At 34.0% G+C, this 19,632-nt stretch overlaps 1 long non-coding RNA gene across 1 annotated transcript; it reads right to left on the reverse strand.

The window, feature by feature from the left end:
• Positions 1-877: 877 nt before the first annotated feature.
• LOC114912840 (uncharacterized) lies at positions 878-19,104 on the reverse strand. Its single transcript, XR_012139461.1, has 3 exons — positions 18,962-19,104; positions 18,012-18,085; positions 878-1,169 (listed from the first exon to the last, which is right to left on the reverse strand). It is a non-coding gene; the product is annotated as an uncharacterized lncRNA (long non-coding RNA).
• Positions 19,105-19,632: the final 528 nt, after the last annotated feature.

The following is a 19,632-nucleotide window of genomic DNA, read 5'->3' on the forward strand; positions in this document are numbered from 1 at the left end:
TTGATGTATATCTATGACCTTTTATCGATAAGCTAAAATTCTTATGCACTACAAAAAAAAAATTACGACAAAAAAATTTGTCACAAAAAATTCATTTTTTGTTCCTAAAACCTTTTGCGATGAAAAAAATCATTACAAAATTATTGCTAAAGCTCCGTCATAATAAGTCATGACTGACTTTTTATGACAAAACTTGTTCTGTCATAAAAAATATACTTTTAGTAATAAAATAGTATTTTATCACAAAAAAAAATCTCAAATAGCGATAAATATTTTATCACAAAAAATATAAAATTTTATCATAAAAAATATTTTCATCGCTAAAAATAGTAAGAGTTTATTTTACATGCATTATTAAGTGATAAAAATTTTTTATCACTAAAAATCTAGCTTTGTGAAAAAATATATTATTGCTAAAAATTTTATTTTGCAACAAAATATTTTGCCACAATAGATTCTTGAGTATAAATTTTATGCAACAAAATATTTTTATCACTAAAAATTAAATATCACAACAACATATTTTTATCATAATAAAATTTTTAGTAAAATAGGATATACACTTTAAGCAATAAAATATTTTGTCACCAAAAAAATAGTTTTAATGACAAAATATTTTGTGATAAAAAGTTTAATATATAATTTAGAAATAATTTATAATGATAAAATTTATTGTCACAAAAAGTTAATATGCTAGTAAAATATTTTTTAGTGATAAAATTTATCGTCACAAAATGTTAACCTATCATTGAAAAATAATTTTTAGTAACAAAACTTATTATCACAAAAAATTAACCTGCTATTAGTAACAAAATTTGTTGTCATAAAAAAAATTAACCTACTATTTTTTCTTCAAATAAGAAAAAAAATACTAAAATTTAAATTAATTAATCTATTCATAATAATTCAAATATCCTTCAAATACATAGTCATATAAAAATTCTAACATGTTCCTTCATATATCGTCTTCATAACAAAAGTTCACAAACAAAATGATAGGTCTCATACAACTCCCATAAAGTTATGAAATGTCCAAGTCTTAATCAATAACCACAAAGCCATAAATAAAGCTTCCACAAAGCTCCAATGTAAATCAAATTCCTTCTCAACCATAATAGCCATCAAGCTTCCATAAAGCTCCCATGCAAGTCAATTCCCTTCTCAACAACCTACAATACAAAAAATTAGAACAACATAAACATATATGTAAAATTAGAAAATCTTTAAGCATGCATATAAGATATTTTGTATTAATTTGTATAAAATCATTGTAAACATTAAATAACCACAACTAGACAATAATGACAACCACCACCACAATCATTCTATAACTATCCAAGCAAGCATAAGTAATATAACATATAATCATGCTAATACATCTACCTATTCAAAAATATAATAATGACAACTACTATACTACACCCATTACCATCATAACCATTTTATAACTATTTAAACAATCACAAGTACTACAACATATAGCGATGCCAATATATCTATCTATTCAAAAATATCCATAAGTGACAACCACCATCACAACCACTACTACCATAACCATTCTATAACCATTTAAGTCACCACAAGTAATACAATATGTATCCATATTAATACATCTATCTATTTAAAAACACAATAATGACAACCACCACAACCATGTTAGAAAAACAGGTAGGTAGCATGTGTAGATTTCAAAAACTTTGAAAACAGACAGTGAAAAATAAAATGGATTAAATCTTTTAACCCCACATGCTAGATACCAGATCTAAACCTACCTAAGCCCAAAGAAAGCACATATTATCAATATGGAATTTAAAAAAAAATTATGAGATCAGATCTCATTACCTTTGCGTGGATAGAAATTCACCACTATTGATGATCTCGGATTCATAGAAGGTGGAGCTGCATACATATCCGGCCTCTACGGATATCCATCGGGATCAATCTCGAACTTTTTCTTCTCATATGAGATTCTTCTTCTCAAGAAGAACTTTGATTTTGAAGACTTTGATCAACTCCTTTGATATTAACTGCGAGATCAACTCCTTGATCTGTAGCCTTCTTCTTCTTCTCCTCGATCCTTGATCTCTAAGTCACCAGAACTTCTTCTAAGCGTGTGGAAGAGAGAGAGCACCTAACTTTTGGGTGTGGAAAGGAAGAAAATGATGAGAGGAGGCGTGGAGATGGAGATAGAGAGAGTTTTTGTTGATCAAAAATTTATTCTATGAAACCCTAGAGACCACCCTTTATATATAGACATTGTCTTGACACATATTAGGAACCCAATCAACTTAAAAAGGTAGATTCTTATCTCATAAGAATCTTCTACCTTTTAAATATGATTTATGCCAAATAAAATCAGATATAAATAATAATTAATCAGTTTTTTTAAGTATATACAACAAGCATTCATGGAATACATGTCAAGTGGTTGGGGCGCCAACTCTTGGCGCCCCACAAAGGGATCTCTAGCCAAAAGAGCTAGGGTGTGGATCCCACTCTCTCTCCTCCAGGCCATGACACATAAGAGAAGGTGGGCCTTTTTAGGATATGGCGTCCAATAATTTTCTAAAAAAAAAGATGCACCACATATTCTTCCATCTATTCCACAGGCATACTTAGAGACAATTAGGAGATAAAGAAGAGATAATGTTAGAATAATTATGCCAACTAATTGACTTAATCAAATCCTCTTGAGCTCACAATTAAGAGCCCAATTAAACCCAAATAAATTTAGGTTAGATTCAAGGCTATGGACTTGATCAAATCAAAGTCTTGAGAAGAATTAAGTTTAATCGTGTGCTAGCATGGTTCTCATAAACCTAATAGGATTTCAATAAATTCTAACCCAATTAGAACTTCATAAGCCTAATTGATAAATTTGAGATTAAATCCCTTAATGTATGATCCCATAGATTTCATTCTATCTGGTAGTGAGATATATTGTGATCTCTATCATAATATCATCGAAACTTTTTTCGATGGATTGAAACATTTCAATTCTACCCTTCGAGGGCTATCGATCATCAAGATGATGTCCGATGAGTCTCACAATCTACCAGTGACACCTAGCAGTATATAGTGACAACCCAGTAGGATGAAAGTACAAACCCTTAGGTGCAGTTATCGTATAATTCAGTCCTTCTATCATGAGTCTCCGACTTGATGGAGGTCATGGAGAGCTCGTCAGACCCCATCATGAGTCATATGCTAGATTGGCTCAACTCGAGTTCATTTATAAATCTCGTGAAAACTCTTTTCTAGTATTCACACTTGCTTTAGCCAAAGACTTTCTGAACTCAGTCTCACAAATCGCATAGGACTTCTCCTTTTCTACCAAGATCGATAGTCCCATCTATGTGCATCCTACTTCAAACAGTGAACCTGAACCTACTGAAGTCAACATACACAGTAAAAATCTGCATGGATAGGGACCAAGAGAACGTGCAGTTAAATTCAGTAGCCTCACTATGAATAGTCAGTGACACCACAGGTCAAAAGACTACTAACATCACTGCAGCATCGAAAAGATCACTGACGAGTAAGTAGACATCCATGTAGTACTCGTGTTGGTCACGCTTAGTACAAATTATTCTCTAACAACCACCTGCATCTTCACTTCAGTATTTCTACACCGCAGACTTGAGACTCATCTACCCATAAGGAAGGTGAACCGTGCACCGATCTCAAATAGATTGATCACTATCCTCTGTGATGATCTTTTGATCGGAAGCATTTAGAAATTAACTACTAATTAATGTGTCTTAAATTCTTAACTCTTTAAGAATATACAAAAATCATCTTTGTTAATTTCTAGGACAAATCATAGACACACAAACATGATTGGAAAGAAAAAGTTCTTTATTGATAATAAAAAATTACAAGTACAAGTATAGGCCCAAGAATTACATAATGTGTCAGCCAACAATTGATTTCTAGGTCACAAATCCAACAAACTCTCACTTAACCTAAAGCTAATTGGCCATATACCTAAGACCCATCTTCTCAAGGTGAGCTTCGATCTTCTACTGGCTGAGAGGCTTGGTCAGCAGGTCTGCCACATTCAGTGCAGAGTCGACTCTCTGCACCTCGCCGAATTTTTTCTCGAGATATTCGTATATGATGTGAAATCACCGCTCTATGTGCTTGAACTTCTGATGAGATCTGGGCTCCTTAGCAAAAGCTATGGCACCGTTGTTGTCGCAGTGCAGTGCAATGGCATCTGATGGCATTACATCCAGCTCTACAATAAACTTCTTGAACCAAAAGGCTTCCTTAGCAGCAAAGGCAGTGATGTACTCGACTTTTATGGTCGAATCTGCAATGATCGGCTGCTTGAAATTTTTCTAGCTAACCGCACCACCATTACACAAGAAGATATATCATGATGTAGACTTTCTATCATCGACATCAGTCATAAAGTTTGAATCAATGTATCTCTCAACTTTCAGCTCCGATCCTCCACCAAAGACCAACATCAAATCCTTAGTCCTTCTCAAGTACTTAAGGATATTTTTAACAGCAATCTAGTATTCTTCACCTAGATTCACCTAATATCTACTCGTGACACTCATGGCAAGTGCTATATCAAGGCATGTACATAACATGGCATACATGAGACCCCCTATTGTCGAAGCATAAGAGATCTTGCTCATACATTGGATCTCCTTAGGTGTGTCAGGGCACATCTTCTTGAAGAGATGAATGCCGTGTCTAAGGGGCAAAAAATCCCTCTTAGAGTTTTTCATGCTGAACCTTTTCAGCACCTCCTCTATGTACATATGCTGTGAGAGTCCTATCATTCTCTTAGATCTATCTCTATAGACCTTTACACCAAGAATGTAGAAAGTTTCTCTTAAATCTTTCATGGTGAACTCTTTCGACAACCATTCTTTGACCGATGTCAGTATGGGAATATCATTCCCAATCAGAAGGATGTTATCTACGTACAATACAAGGAATATGACAGCGCTCCCACTAACCTTTTTGCATACACATGGCTCCTCTTCATTTTTGATGAAATCAAATATTTTAATCACATAATTGAAGCGAGTGTTCCAACTCCGAGATGCTTGCTTGAGTCCATATATGGATCTTTGCAGCTTGCAGACCTTGTGATCACTATCACTGGATGTGAAACCCAGAGGCTGCTCCATATAAATATCTTCTTCAAGATATCCATTTAGGAAGGCAGTCTTCACATCCATCTGTCAGATTTCATAATCATAAAAAACTGCTATGGCAAGCAGAGTATGGATGGATTTCAGTATGGCTACGGACGAAAAGATTTCATGATAGTCGATGCCTTCGCATGGACTATAACCTTTCGTGACTAGCCTTGCCTTATTGATCCCTACCTTACCATCTGACCCAATCTTTCTTTTGTAAATCCATTTACACCCAATAGGTACTATACTTTCAGGTGGATCTACTAAGGACCAAACTTGGTTGGAATGCATGGAGTCAATTTCTGACTTCATCGCATCCATCCATTTCTTGGAGTCTATATCTAACATTGTCTCATCGTAGGTTTTAGGATCATTCCTAATGTCCCTATCTCCCATAAGGAATGCTTCCTCTAAATCTTCTATAAACTAAGTATCTTTCAAGAAGACGAGAGACCCTACTTGATTTATGAGGGAGAGGAGGTATCACATCTACTAGCTCATTATTGGGTTCAAATCCTTGGACTTGATGCTCTTCAGAGACTTTTTCTTTGAGCTCAATCTTTCTCCCACTATCTCCATCTTGGATAAACTCTTTTTTCAAGAAGACGGTATGACGGATCATAATCACTGTGATCCTCAGGAAGATAGAAGTAGTATCGAATTGTTTCCTTAGGATACCCTATAAAACGAGCCCTAAAGGACCTAGCCTTTAACTTGTCCGCCTGCTATCACTTGACATGGGCCGGACATCCTCAAATCTTGAGGTACCTAAGAGTTGGCTTCTTACCATGCCAGAATTCATATGGTATGGTAGGAATGGATTTAGAGGAAATCCGATTCAAGAGATGAATCGCAAAAAGCAAAACATGTCTCTAGAGAAAGTCAGGAAGGTTTGTGAAGCTCATCATGGATCAGACCATATCTAATAGGATCTGATTCCTCCTTTCAGATATTCCATTGAGTTGAGACATCCCTGGAGATGTCCACTATGAGACTATGCCATTATCTTTGAGATAGGTCTGAAATTCTCTACTAAGATATTCTCCTCGATCTGATCGAAGAATCTTTATGGATTTTTTCGATCTATTTTTCTACTTAATGTCTAAATTCTATGAACTTTTCAAAGGCTTCAGATTGTCAGTGCATCAGATATACGAACCCATACCATGAATAATCATCAGTAAAGGTTATGAAGTAGATATAGCCACCCCTGGCTTGTACATCAAATGAACTATATACGTTAGTGTGTACCAGGGCTAATATCTCAATGGCCCTTTCCCCTTGTCCCATAAAGGGTAGCTTGATCATTTTTTTTTGAAGACACGATTCACAGATTGAATAAGACTCGAAAGTCAATGATCCAAGAAGACCATCTTTCTCTAGTTTGATGAGTCTGTCTTCTCTAATATGGCCTAGCTTAAGGTGCCACAGATACTTTTGGTTGAACCTATCTCTAAATCTCTTAGACCCTATGGTATTCACTATTTGCTCGTTAATATTTACACTTACATCCATATGCAAATGGTAAAGACCATCAATCAAGAAAGCACGTGCCACAAGTTTATTTTCAAAAAAAATAAAATACATATCTTTATTGAAATAAAAATTATAATTATCTTGTACCAGTACAGAGATAGAAATCAAATTCCTATTGGCTACAAGTATATAGAAACAGTCTTTTAAAAGCAAACTAAATCCTAACGGTAGTTGCAGAGGGTAGGTCTCGATGGCCACAGTAGTAATCCTTGTTCCATTGTCGACTCGGAGAGTGATCTCGCCTTCCCTCAGCCCCCTAACTTCTTCAAGATCCTGCATTGAAATGCATAAATGAGCATCTGAACCAGAATCAAGAACCCAACTAAAAGAAGAGGAAATCATTAGATTAGTTTCAATAACGAGCAACTCGATGTACTTTCAAAAGACCTATCCTTCTTCCTGCTTTTGATAGTCGTCAAGTAGGCCGGACAGTTCTTTCTCCAGTGGCTTTGGACATTGTAATGGAAACATTTTTCTTTGTCGTCAACCTTCTTCAGAATCTGTTTCTTGGACTTGGCCTCGTTCTTCTGCTTCTTTGCGGATTTTTCTTCTTCTTGAAAGAAGACTTCCTTTTGAAGGAAGCCCACTCCACAGCCAAAACTATGCCCCTTAAACTTTTCAAGATGCCTTCTGTAGTCACTAGCAAATTCAATAACTCTGGCAAAGTAGCATCAATTTTTTTCATATGATAGTTCATGATGAACTGTCCATATAAATCAGAAAAAGATTAGAGGATCAGATCCACTTGCAATTCCTTATCCATATTCATCTCGAGCTTCTGAAGCTCCTTTATATCCTTGATCATTGTCAAACAATGATCATTGACGGCCTACCCATCACGCATCTTCGCTCTGAAAAGTCTTTTGGAGACCTCAAAGCGAGCCGTGCGACTCTGTTCACCATACAACTCTTGTAGGTGAACCAGCATCTCCTTGACAATCCTCATATCTTCATGCTGTTGCTGAAGATCAGACATGGATGCTAAGAAATAGCACTCACCTTGTTATCTTCATCCATCCACTTCTCAAGTGCAGCTTGTTGATCAGCGGATGGGCGAGCAGAAAATGCAGGTGCTTCCTGATCGAGGACATGGATGAGCTTTTTAAAATTGAGAATAATTCTCAAATTTCGGAGCCAGTCTTTATAATTGATGCCGGTCAATCTATTTGTATCAAGGATTCGGGCTAAGGGGTTTGAACTCGACATGGTTATCTGCAGAGAGAACAGTTTCTAGTTAGATTTTGTACTTATAAAAATATTTATTCTAGAAACTTTAAAAACAAACAAAGGCTCTTACTATTTTTTCAAATCTCCCACACTCCTCAGGTAGAGAAACGAAAATCTATACACAATCAGTTTCAAGTGGGTACTACAGTTCCATTAATCTATACACACCTCACCTAAAAGTTATTGGTGAGTATAGACCGATGAGTGGATAATACTTTGTCCATTGCTTCTCTAAGCAAGATACAGTGGACTTGGTCTCTAAGTCCTGTGGCCTCACCTAACAGTTGTCGGTACATTCCTTAGTTAAGTTAGACCCATCGTTCATTAGTGGACGCAAAGCCATCATTGGGACCCTCACCTAATAGTTATTAGGTCCAACCCCATCTCTACCTCGAGATATCAAATGTTAATAGAGTGGTTGTACCTTCTCGATGCAACCGAACCACTATAACCAGTCGAGAACGATCAACGTCAGGAAGGTACCCACATCTCTATAATGATGGAAGACCTCTAGACTTAATATTTAATGAGAAGATTTAGGTTTAGATCTCTTCTAAATCAGTAGATCTGATATCCGACTGATTAAATTAGGTCAGCACATTAATATGTCTAACCATCCTAGTTGGCATGGGTGAACTCGGGTCAACAAGTAACCTAACACAAAACTGAATCTCCCAAGAGGCCAGGTAAATTAAGATGCATGGGGGTCTCCCTATTGCTTTTCTTAGACACCAATCAAAATTGATCAGATCAGACAATGGAACCAATTAAATAACCAAAATCTAAATACTTGCCTTAGATATCAAATTGATCGATTAGAATCGATTAGATTAACCTATTGAGACGAGCCCGAACCACTGAGCCAAATTCGATTTTAAGTCAATCAACTCACATCAAAATATGAATCGATACGACCAACTACAACTAAAATTGATTTTGAGCCCCTTTGTTCTAATCCTAATCATCCATCGATTAAGTTCAATTAACTGCTCAAAATCAAAGATGGGTTCTAGCCAGATCTAATCAATTAGATCCTAATTATAGTTTGTTCACTTAGACCTAATTTGTTCAACCCATACCCACATGCAACAATATAATTTCAGATCTAAAAATAATTTTTAGATTATATTTCATTGCATGCAATTAATAACTTATGATCTTGAAACTGTTTCAAATCTAAACCTAGTTTCATATATCGAATATATGTAGTTTCAGATCTAAATCAAATATGCATCACATATATATTAATTTCAGATCTAAAACTAAATTTATATATATTAAATATGTATAAAATCAGATTTGAAATAATGATCAAAATATTTCAAAAATATATTTTCAAAAATCGATTTACATCAAATTAGGACAATCTTTACAGTATAGGGGATAAACCCTATATCAAGACAACCTTATATCAGTTTGATGTGAATTTTTAATCATTATAATTTTAGATCTAAACACATATCACATATATTAATTTTCAGATCTAAAAGATTTGATTTAATTATTTTAAAAATAATTTTTTAAAATCAATCAATCTTGTGCTAGGACAACCTTTGCAATATATGGGGTAAACTCTATACTAGGATAACCTTATATCAATACAAAATTAATTTTAAATTATTAAAATTTTCAGATCTAATCTAAAAACTAGATCATATGTATTTTCAAAATCGATGGCTCTAATACCACTGTTAGAAAACTAGGTAGGCAGCATGTGTAGATTTTAAAAACTTTGAAAATATGCAGCGAAAAATAAAACGAGTTAAATCTTTTAACCCCACATGCTAGATACCAGATCTAAACCTATCCAAGCCTAAGGAAAGTACATATTATCAATTTAGAATTTAAAAAAAAATTATGAGATCAGATCTCATTATCTTTGCACGGGTAGAAATTCACCGCTATTGATGATCTCGAATTCGTAAAAGATTGAGCCACACATGTGTCCGACCTCTACAGATATCTATCGAGATCGATCTCAAATTTTTTTTTCTCATATAAGATTCTTCTTCTTAAAAAGAACCTCAATTTTGAAGACTTTGATCAACTCCTTTGATCTTAACTGCGAGATCAACTCCTTCTAGGCGTGTGGAAGAGAGAGCACCCAATTTTTGAGCGTAGAAAGGAAAAAAATGATGAGAGGAGGCATGGAGATGGAGAGAGAGAGAGAGAGTTTTTGTTGATAAAAAAATTATTTTATGAAATTCTAGAGACCATCCTTTATATATAGACACTGTCCTAACACATATTAGGAACCCAATCAACTTAAAAAGATAGATTGTTATCTCATAAAAATCCTCTATCTTTCAATCTAATTTATACCAAATAAAATTAGATATAAATGGTAATTAATCAGTCCTTTTAAGTATATACAACAAGTATCCATAGAATACATGTCAGGTGGTTGGGGCGCCAAGAGTTGGCACCCTACAAAGGGATCTCTAGTCAAAAGAGATGGGGTGTGGACCCCACTCTCTCTCCTTCACGCCATGACACATAAAAGGGGATGGACCCCTCTAGAATATGGTGCCCAATAATTTTCAAAAAGAAAAAGATACGCCACATATTCTTCCATCCATTTCATAGGCATACTTAGAGATAATTAGGAGATAAAGAAGAGATAATATTAAGATAATTATGTCAACTAATTGACTTTATCAAATCCTCTTGGGCTCATAATTAAGAGCCCAATTAAATCCAAATGAATTTCGATTAGGTTCAAGGCTATGGACTTGATCAAATCAAAGTTCCAAGAAGAATTAAGTTTAACTGTGTGCTAGCATGTTTCTCATAAACCTAATAGGATTTCAATAAATCCTAATCCAATTGGAACTTCATAAGTCCAATTGGTGAATTCGAGATTAAATTTCTTAATATGTGACCCCATAGGTTCCATTCTATCTGATAGTGAGATATATTGTGATCTCTATCACAATATCATCGAAACTCTTTTCAATGGATTGGAACATTTCTAATTCTATCTTTTGAGAGCTATCGATCATCAGGATGACGTTCGATGAGTCTCACAATCTACTAGTGACATCTAGCAGTATATAGTGATAATCCAGTAGGATAAAAGTATGAATCTCTAGGTACAGTTATCGTATGGTTCAGTCCTTCTATCGTGAGTTCCGACTTGACGAAGGTCATTGAGAGATCATCAGACCCCACCGTCAATCATATGCTAAATTGGCTCGACTCGAGATCATTTGTGAATCTCATAAAAAAAATTTTCAGTATTCACACTTGCTTTGACCAAAGATTTTTTGAACTCAATCTCACAAATCACATAGGACTTCTCCTTTTCTACCAAGGTTGATAGATTCCATCTAGATGCATCCTACTGTAAACAGTGAATCTGAATCTACTGAAGCCAACATACACAGTAAGGATCCAAATGGCTAGGAACAAAGAGAACGTGCAATCAAATTCAATAGCCTCACTGCGAATAGCCAATGAGATCGCAGGTCAAAAAATCACTCACACCACTATAGCATCGAGAAGACCACTGACGAGTGAGTAGACATCTATGTGGTTCTCATGTTGATCATGCTCAATGCAAATCATTCTCTAACAACCACCTACACCTTCACCTCAATATCTCTACACCACAGACCTAAGACTCATCTGTCTATAAGGGAGGTGAACCGTGCACCGATCTCAAATGGATTGATCACTATCCTCCGTGACGATCCTTTGATCGAGAGTATTTAAAAATTAATCAGTAATTACTGTATGTCTCAAATTTTTAACTCTTTAAGAATATACAAAAATCATCTTTGTTAATTTCTAAGACAAATCATGGACACACAAACATGATTGGAAAAAAAAATCTTTTATTGATAATAAAAAATTATAAGTACAAGTATAGGTCCAAAAATTACATAATGTGTCAATCAACAATTGACTTCTAGAACACAAATCCAACAAACTACTACCATCATAACCATTTTATAACCATCCAACCACCACCATAACAACCATATGAACTTTTAATTTTCAAATTGCCATCACAAACAATCAACAATTATAATAATTAAATTATTATAGCTAAAAGATAGTAAATAAGTGACTTTACCATCAAAAAAGTAGACTATTAAGCCCGATCATGCCACATCTCTCTCATAAATTGCTGGAATTCTTTCATTTGATTTTCATAAGTCTTCATTTTTTCTTCATATGTGGCAATCTTCTCATCGGCTCTTTCTAGTTGAGACTCGGTAGTAGCAAGTCAATTTTTCAGCTTATTATCATGTGAGCTTGATATGTAGGACGAACTTGAGCTTCTAACTTTAATGCTATGTCCCATCCCTCTTAAATATCCCAACTTCTGATCAAGCATACTAACCAAAATCTGATTTTCTAACCTTTGATCTATACCTTCCTCCAAAGGTTGTTGTCTTAATTCAGTCATTTCATTCTGTGAAGTTTTCAAAGAAAATTTAGATCTCAAGATAATTTTTTTTATAAATAAAAAATATAAAAATAGTGTACTTATACTTACAAATTTTGATTGAGTAAGTTCATCAACGAATTCTTGACCATCCTTCTTTGTGTGTGTATCCTTGAAGAGACCAACCACACTTGGATTCTCCTTATAAAGTTAGAATAAAAAAAATAATTCATTAATTTTAATGTATATTAAATATTTCAAAAGCACAAAAATACTAAAAATATTATATTATCATTTCTCGAAGCCGACTAAGAAAGGTCCTAGAGCCTGAAGTATGACTGTATGGGAGTTGCAAACGATTACTTGAGTTTGTTTGTGATGGCTTCTACAATAATAAATAAAAAATTAAATAAAAAAATAAAAAATATATAAATATATTTTATCATATGAGTTACTATCTTAAAATCATCATCTTCTATTCGATCACACATAGAAAGTCAATCTTCCAATCCAACTTTTGGGCGTGGAGACTTTTCTCATGGATTTATACCTTTTGCCATTAGCTTCTTATATTCCTTGTTGAGTGTGTTCCTCCAATGCTTATAATGGATTTGGAATGTTTTGCAAACACATTCCTTCACATGTGGAGTTGGCCAATCTGTAATTTCAAATCATCTCTGAAATAATTAATGATAATATCACTTAAACAACTTTTTTTATACATTAATAATAAAACTAAATGAAAAATGAACATAACTAATATAAAAATTATAATAACCTTCAAGTGTGGATAATAAATTTTTTTTTGTTCCTTTAAAATTTTTTTTCATCTTCTTACACCATGAAGAAGTGTACATATCTTAACAATAAATCCAACTCCTCTTATAAAGTCTGCATCATTCTCCAATGGTATACATTCTCCTTCACCAAATTCAATCCTCATCTTATACCCAAGCTGTAAAGTTAAATCAAAAATTATCTTTTAAAATTCAAATAGTAAAGCATATACAAATAATTCATGTACTAATATAGTAATGAAGGATATAAGTGACAACCTTACTGACTTTCTTATCCAATACTATGCATCATGATGTGCCACGATCTCTCCTAGATAAGAAATAATCTAGAAATATAAATATAGTCAATATCAAGTATGCATATAATTATTATATAAATATAAAATTATATTTATAAAATATAATATTTTAAATAGATATAATCATTTATTTATACATATATATATATACTCACTTTCACTACCTCTTAAAGTAGGAGGACTGAGATCTCTTCTAGTGGTATTTGTAACAGGAGACATCTCATTGCTATTTGGTAATATAGACATAGTGGATGCTGGAATTGAAGTAGGCATTATAACATCTTCTTCTCGACCTACTATATCAGCATTTGATGAAGATAAATTCTTTGGTCGCTTGTATCAGCCTCTTTCAGGTCCTGTCATAAATCTATAAAGAAACTAGAAAGATAAATAAAATAAGTAAATAATTATACTCAATAGTTACAAAAAATATTATATACTTAAAATTTGAATAAATCACAACTATATAAACACAAAGAACAAAAGATCATGGAGACAAAATTTTTTTTATAAATTACTTTCAGTAATGCAATATACATATACAAAATGAAATCTTTATACTAATTATCAAGATCATTATCAATGCTTTCATCAGTTTCCATATTATCTTTCTCTTCAGTTATATCATCTCAATCAATATCTTCTTCATCACTGCCATCTCCTCCAATGTCATCTACGTATTCTTGAACATTAGTTGATGTAGATCCTTCAATATCATCATCAAATTCATTAGGATCTATATAATCTCTATTTAATATGTTAAGAGACTCATCACCACTTTCAATAATTGAAACTATCCCATTTGATTGAAATTTTTGTATTGCTTCATCATCAACCCCATCTTTCACATCTATCAATTCTAATTTGAAAAGATTCCACAAATGTTGATATTGTACCCATTATACGAGTTGCCAATTATAGCCCAACTTTATATCATTGATGTAAAAAACTTGTTGAACTTGATCAGGTAATACAAAAAGATAATCCTTATACCACCATGATCACATATTAATGCTTATAAATTATCCATCATCTTGCACTGTTCGACTGCTTCCAGTGTTAAACCATTCGCACTCAAATAGCACCACTATATACTCTTTAAAGAATGTGAGTTGAGCAACTCTCTTCAAAAAACTAAAGAACTCAACCATCTTCCCTTCATATTCTCCTTCTACAAGTAATCCACTGCTTTGAGTTCTACAAAGATTGTCACGATCTTTTGTGTGAAATCAAACTTCATATATAATACAACCAGAGTAACATCTTGTGCTAGATTTATGAGGACCATTTACTAATGCCCATAATTCATCTGTGGCTTCTTTACATCCTTGGTTATATAATTGATTCATCTACATAATAAATATAAAAATTAAATTATAAATGTTATAAGTTCTTTGCTAAGAGTATTAAATTATCCTATTTGAAAATGAACAACTTACATGCCTTTTAAACCAATTAGGAAACCACTTCTATTGTCTCTCACTAATGTTGAGATGGCTCACCTTCAATAGTTCTTACCTGTGCATCCTATAAATTATAAATTATTTTTGTAAATATTTAATTAACAATACTAAAATACTTAACAAAATAAATAAAAATAACATTTAAATTTTTTTTACTCCAAGTATTTTGTGATTTCATCACAATTACTTAAGATATACAATTGAGCCATATCCAATTTCTTTTAAGAAATTTTAGGTTCAGGCCTAATATGTCCAAAAGGACGAGCTATTAAAGAAAACACTTCAAGCCCTCCAGACTGTTGGTTTTGGCTTCCATCATAGTTTCTTCCTGGTTGATTGAACTTGATTTCATCATCCTTGAGATACATTGATAAAAATGTCATGCATTCATTCATAATATATTGCAATTGAATCTTCGAAACGAGCTCTGTTACTAACCATATCTTTGAGAAAATCGAGATGCCTTAATTAAACAAATAAGTTGAAGTTAAGTTTCCAATTATTTCAGAGTACTTAAATTAAAATTGATAGAAACTATAAGTTAATTACCTTTCAAAAGGAAACATCCATTGCAAGTCTACTGGTCCGATAATCTTCACTTGCTTAGGCAAGTGAATGGCTAAGTGTACCATAACATCGAAGAAGGCAGGAGAAAATATTCTCTAACTTAAACAAAATCATAGATATGTTCCTCTCTAATTTTTCTTCGTCCTCTATTTTTTAAGGTGTTCGAGCAGAATTTCTTAAAAAAAATCATCTAGCTCAAACAATACTTGGTTAACTTCTTTACGTAAATAGCTACAAACTCTAGTTGGAAAAAGCCTCTGTAGAAGAATATGAAAATTGTATGTCTTCAAGCCTATTAGCTTATCATCTTTAATATATCTTGATATGTTTGAGACAAATCTATCAGAAAACTTAATGAAATTCAAGAATTCTAGAAAAGCTTTCCTCTCTTTGAGATAATATGTAATAGGTAGGTGGCTTTTTCAATTTGTTGTTCCCTTTGGCATCCACAACTCTTTTCTTATTTTCATATCCCATAAATCTTCACGAGCATTCTCTGTGTTTTTTGTTTTCCTTGCAATGTTTAACAATGTTCTAAACACATTATCACATATGTTCTTTTCTATGTGCATGATATCAAGAGTATGTCTAATTTTGAGTTTTTGTCAAAATAGCAACTCAAAAAAAAATGCCCTTCTTAACCCAATTTTCTTCACCACTATCATGCTTTCTTTTTCTCTTACTTGGATGTTTCTCAAATTTATCAAAGACATCCTGTGCTCTAACCATTACAACATTTGTTCTTTTGATAATTCTGAGGATTTTGAGCGGTGATCAACTTTTTCATTAAATACTGTTTTATTATTACACCAAGGGTGTTCTTAAGGCAAATAACGATGATGGCCCATATAGCCTAGCATACCTCTTAACTTTTGTGAATCAGTCATATCAAAGCATATGGGACTAGCATTGTAGTCTCACGTGACCCATCCAAATAAATAACCATAAGCTAAAAAATCACTTATAGTTCACAAAACTGCTGCATGCATTTGAAATCTTTTACCACTATAAGAATCATAAGTTTCCACATCTTCATCCTAGAATTGCTTCAACTCAGCCATCAAGGGCCTTATATAAATATCTATATCATTTCCAGCAGAACATGGGTCCGGAATCAACAGTAACATGGAATGAAATGGCTCTTTTTTGAACACATAAGATGGTAAATTATAAGGCACAAGAAAAACCGACCATATGCTATAAAAGTTGCTCATATGACCAAATGGATTGAATCCATCATTAGCCAAAGCAAGCCTCACATTAGGAGAATCTACTGCAAATTAAGAATATTTCTTATCAAAGTCCTTCCATGCAGGAGTGTCAGCTGGATGCCTCATGGTACCAACCTCTTCAATATGCTTTTCACTATGCTCTCATATATGAAGCCGTCTTACTAAACATGAAGAGCCTTTGTAATCTTAGTTTTAATGAAAAATACCGCAATATTTTGTGAGGAACCTTGCTACCCTTACCATCATCAAACTTCTATCTTGGTTCCTTACATATTGGACAGTATTTCTCTATTTCATAGTGCTTCTAAAAGAGCACACAATCATACTTGCATACCTCAATAAGCTCATAACCCAATCCTATACTAGATAGAAGTTTTCTAGCCCCATAATATGATGAGAAAAACGATGCACCTTCTGATAGCAACTCTTTTAAAATATAGAGCAACATATCGAAGGACTTATTGGTCCATTTATTGAGAAACTTTATGTGAAGTATTTTGACAATAAAAGATAATGAATACTTAAACCCTGGGTATAGTTCATGTTGTGCATCCTTAATTAATTTATCAAGAGATGAAAATTCGGCTTGTGATCCACCAGTAGTATAATTAAATTATTGTGCTTTCCTCATTTCTTCCAACAACTCATATAAGTCATCTATCAAGTCTTCATTAAATTCAGTACTGTTCATCATTTTATCATCGATATCGTTGTCACTATCATGTATCGATAGTTTTTCTCCATGCAAAGTTCAATCTCTATAAATTAGTAAAAATCCTCACAAATATAAGTCATGTTTCACTTGATTAAAGGTCTTGTATATCCCATTATTGTAATTACGACAAAAACAAAAAACTATATCATCCGAACACCTCATATTTTCTTTCACAAATTTAAGAAAGGATTTAACACCTTTTTTATATCTATCACTAAAAAAATTATTATTATCAATCCAACTCTTGTCCATATCCTATAAAAAAAAATCACGTAATAAATTTCTTTTAGAGTATAACTAAAAATTTTAATATCATATTTTTATAAAAAAAATTAAATACTACTAGAAGAAAAGACATAAGAACCTCCATAACTCACCACAATCTAAGAAAACAATTATTATTTCACATATTATTATAATATAATAATTATATATTATTATCATAATTATTATATTTTTATAATTATATTATAATAATAATATATTATTATCATCAATTCAACTCTTGCCCCAGTCCTAACTAAATTTCACATAATAAATCTATTTTTTAAAGTATAACTAAGAATTAGAAAAACAAAAACACATATGAACATACATTGAGATAATAAGCACTTCACCTTCCTCTATTAGTACTTTTTTTACAATCAAATCCTCTCAATTACTGCAAAAGACATGGACAGCAACAATTCACCTGCGCATTCCCAAAAAAAAAATCAGATAAAAATCAAAACAAAAAAAACCCACCAAACTAATTATCAGAACTAATCTAATATGATGCACTCCTGTGAAAAAAATCTGGCCTCGCCCCTCCCCACGCTTCCCCGGATTTGCTCCGCCCGAGCGGCGCCCGAACAGTGCCCGATAATAGAGGAGGGTTCCAGCCGGATCGTCTCCCTCTATGGCTGGAAAAATGACCAGAAAAAAAAAAAAAAAACTGGTGGCAGAGGAGGGGACCTGCCGGACCGTCTCTCTATGCGATTGGAAAAAAAAAAAAAAACCGATCAGTCGGAGTAGGGGGACCCAGAGCTGATGCCAGGCCTAAACCGCCAGTAGGTGTGTTCCGGGTGGTGCGAAGGATGGTTGGGAGGTCGACGGAGGCGCGGAGGTGGGCAAGCAGGGGGACGTGGCAGAGGGTGGGATGGGCAAGGAAGGCTGTCTCCATGTCCGTCTGCAGCTTGTTAAAAAATAAAAGAAAGATCAATGGCCGGACCACCCAGACCTGGAGTGGGTCGCCAGGCCTAAACCGCCGGTAGGGAGGTTCCGGGCGGTGCGAAGGGTGGTTGGGAGGTCGAGGGATGCGCGGAGGCGGTGACCAAGGGATGGTGAGGCGAGCGGAGGGTGGTGCGGGCGAGACGGAGGGCACGATGAGGCAGACGACGTCACGATTGAGAGGTCGAGGGAGGGGGACGCGGCGGACGGTGGTGCGATTGAGAGGGCACGATCATCTGGAGGGAGATGATGGTACGATTGAGAGGTCGAGGGAGGCGCGGAGGCCGGGGAGGTAGATAGAACGGAGGAGAATGCATTTTAGAGAAGGAGAGACGGGAGGGAAGGAGATCGAGCATACTGATTTTGATGGCGATGTCGAGCTTGGCTTTCGCTTCGCCGGAGCCGTTGGGAGGAAGAGGAGGGTGGGAGGGTTTTGGGAGCGGTGGGGAGGGGAGATGGAGAGGCGGAAGAAACGAGAGGTTTGGGTTTTCGGAGCGTCGGGAGGGGAAATTGGGAGGCGGAAGAAGCGGACATCCAAATTAGGAATGAGAACAGAGAAAAAAAAAAAATAAAGATTTTTTGGTAAAATAATTATTAAAATTTTATTAATTTATTTTTCTTATATATGTTTAAATTTTTTAAATAATATAAACTATATTTAATTTATCTTCTCTTATTAATTTAAATCATTTATTTTTTTTAAATCTTCAGATCGAGGACAAGCAGCTGATTATAAAAATATTTTTAAAAATTTAAAAATATATTTTAAATTTATTATCAAATTTGTAATGTTGACAGATTATCTAGATTTATTTTCAAAATATATCTTGGATTTGTTAGACATTAGGGCTTGGAGCGGTCGACTAGGGAAGCTTAGACGATGGCTTGGGTTTTATGTTGGGTACTGATATATAAGAGTTAAACTAGGTATAAATATATTATGGATCAATATAGAAATTATTTGAAATTTTTATTTAGTAGCTAGGAGGTTCACTCGTATAGATTTATTCCTATCCTATTTGGTGCAAA

The sequence above is a fragment of the Elaeis guineensis genome, chromosome 3, assembly GCF_000442705.2.
Source record: "Elaeis guineensis isolate ETL-2024a chromosome 3, EG11, whole genome shotgun sequence".
Classification (NCBI taxonomy): Eukaryota; Viridiplantae; Streptophyta; class Magnoliopsida; order Arecales; family Arecaceae; genus Elaeis; species Elaeis guineensis.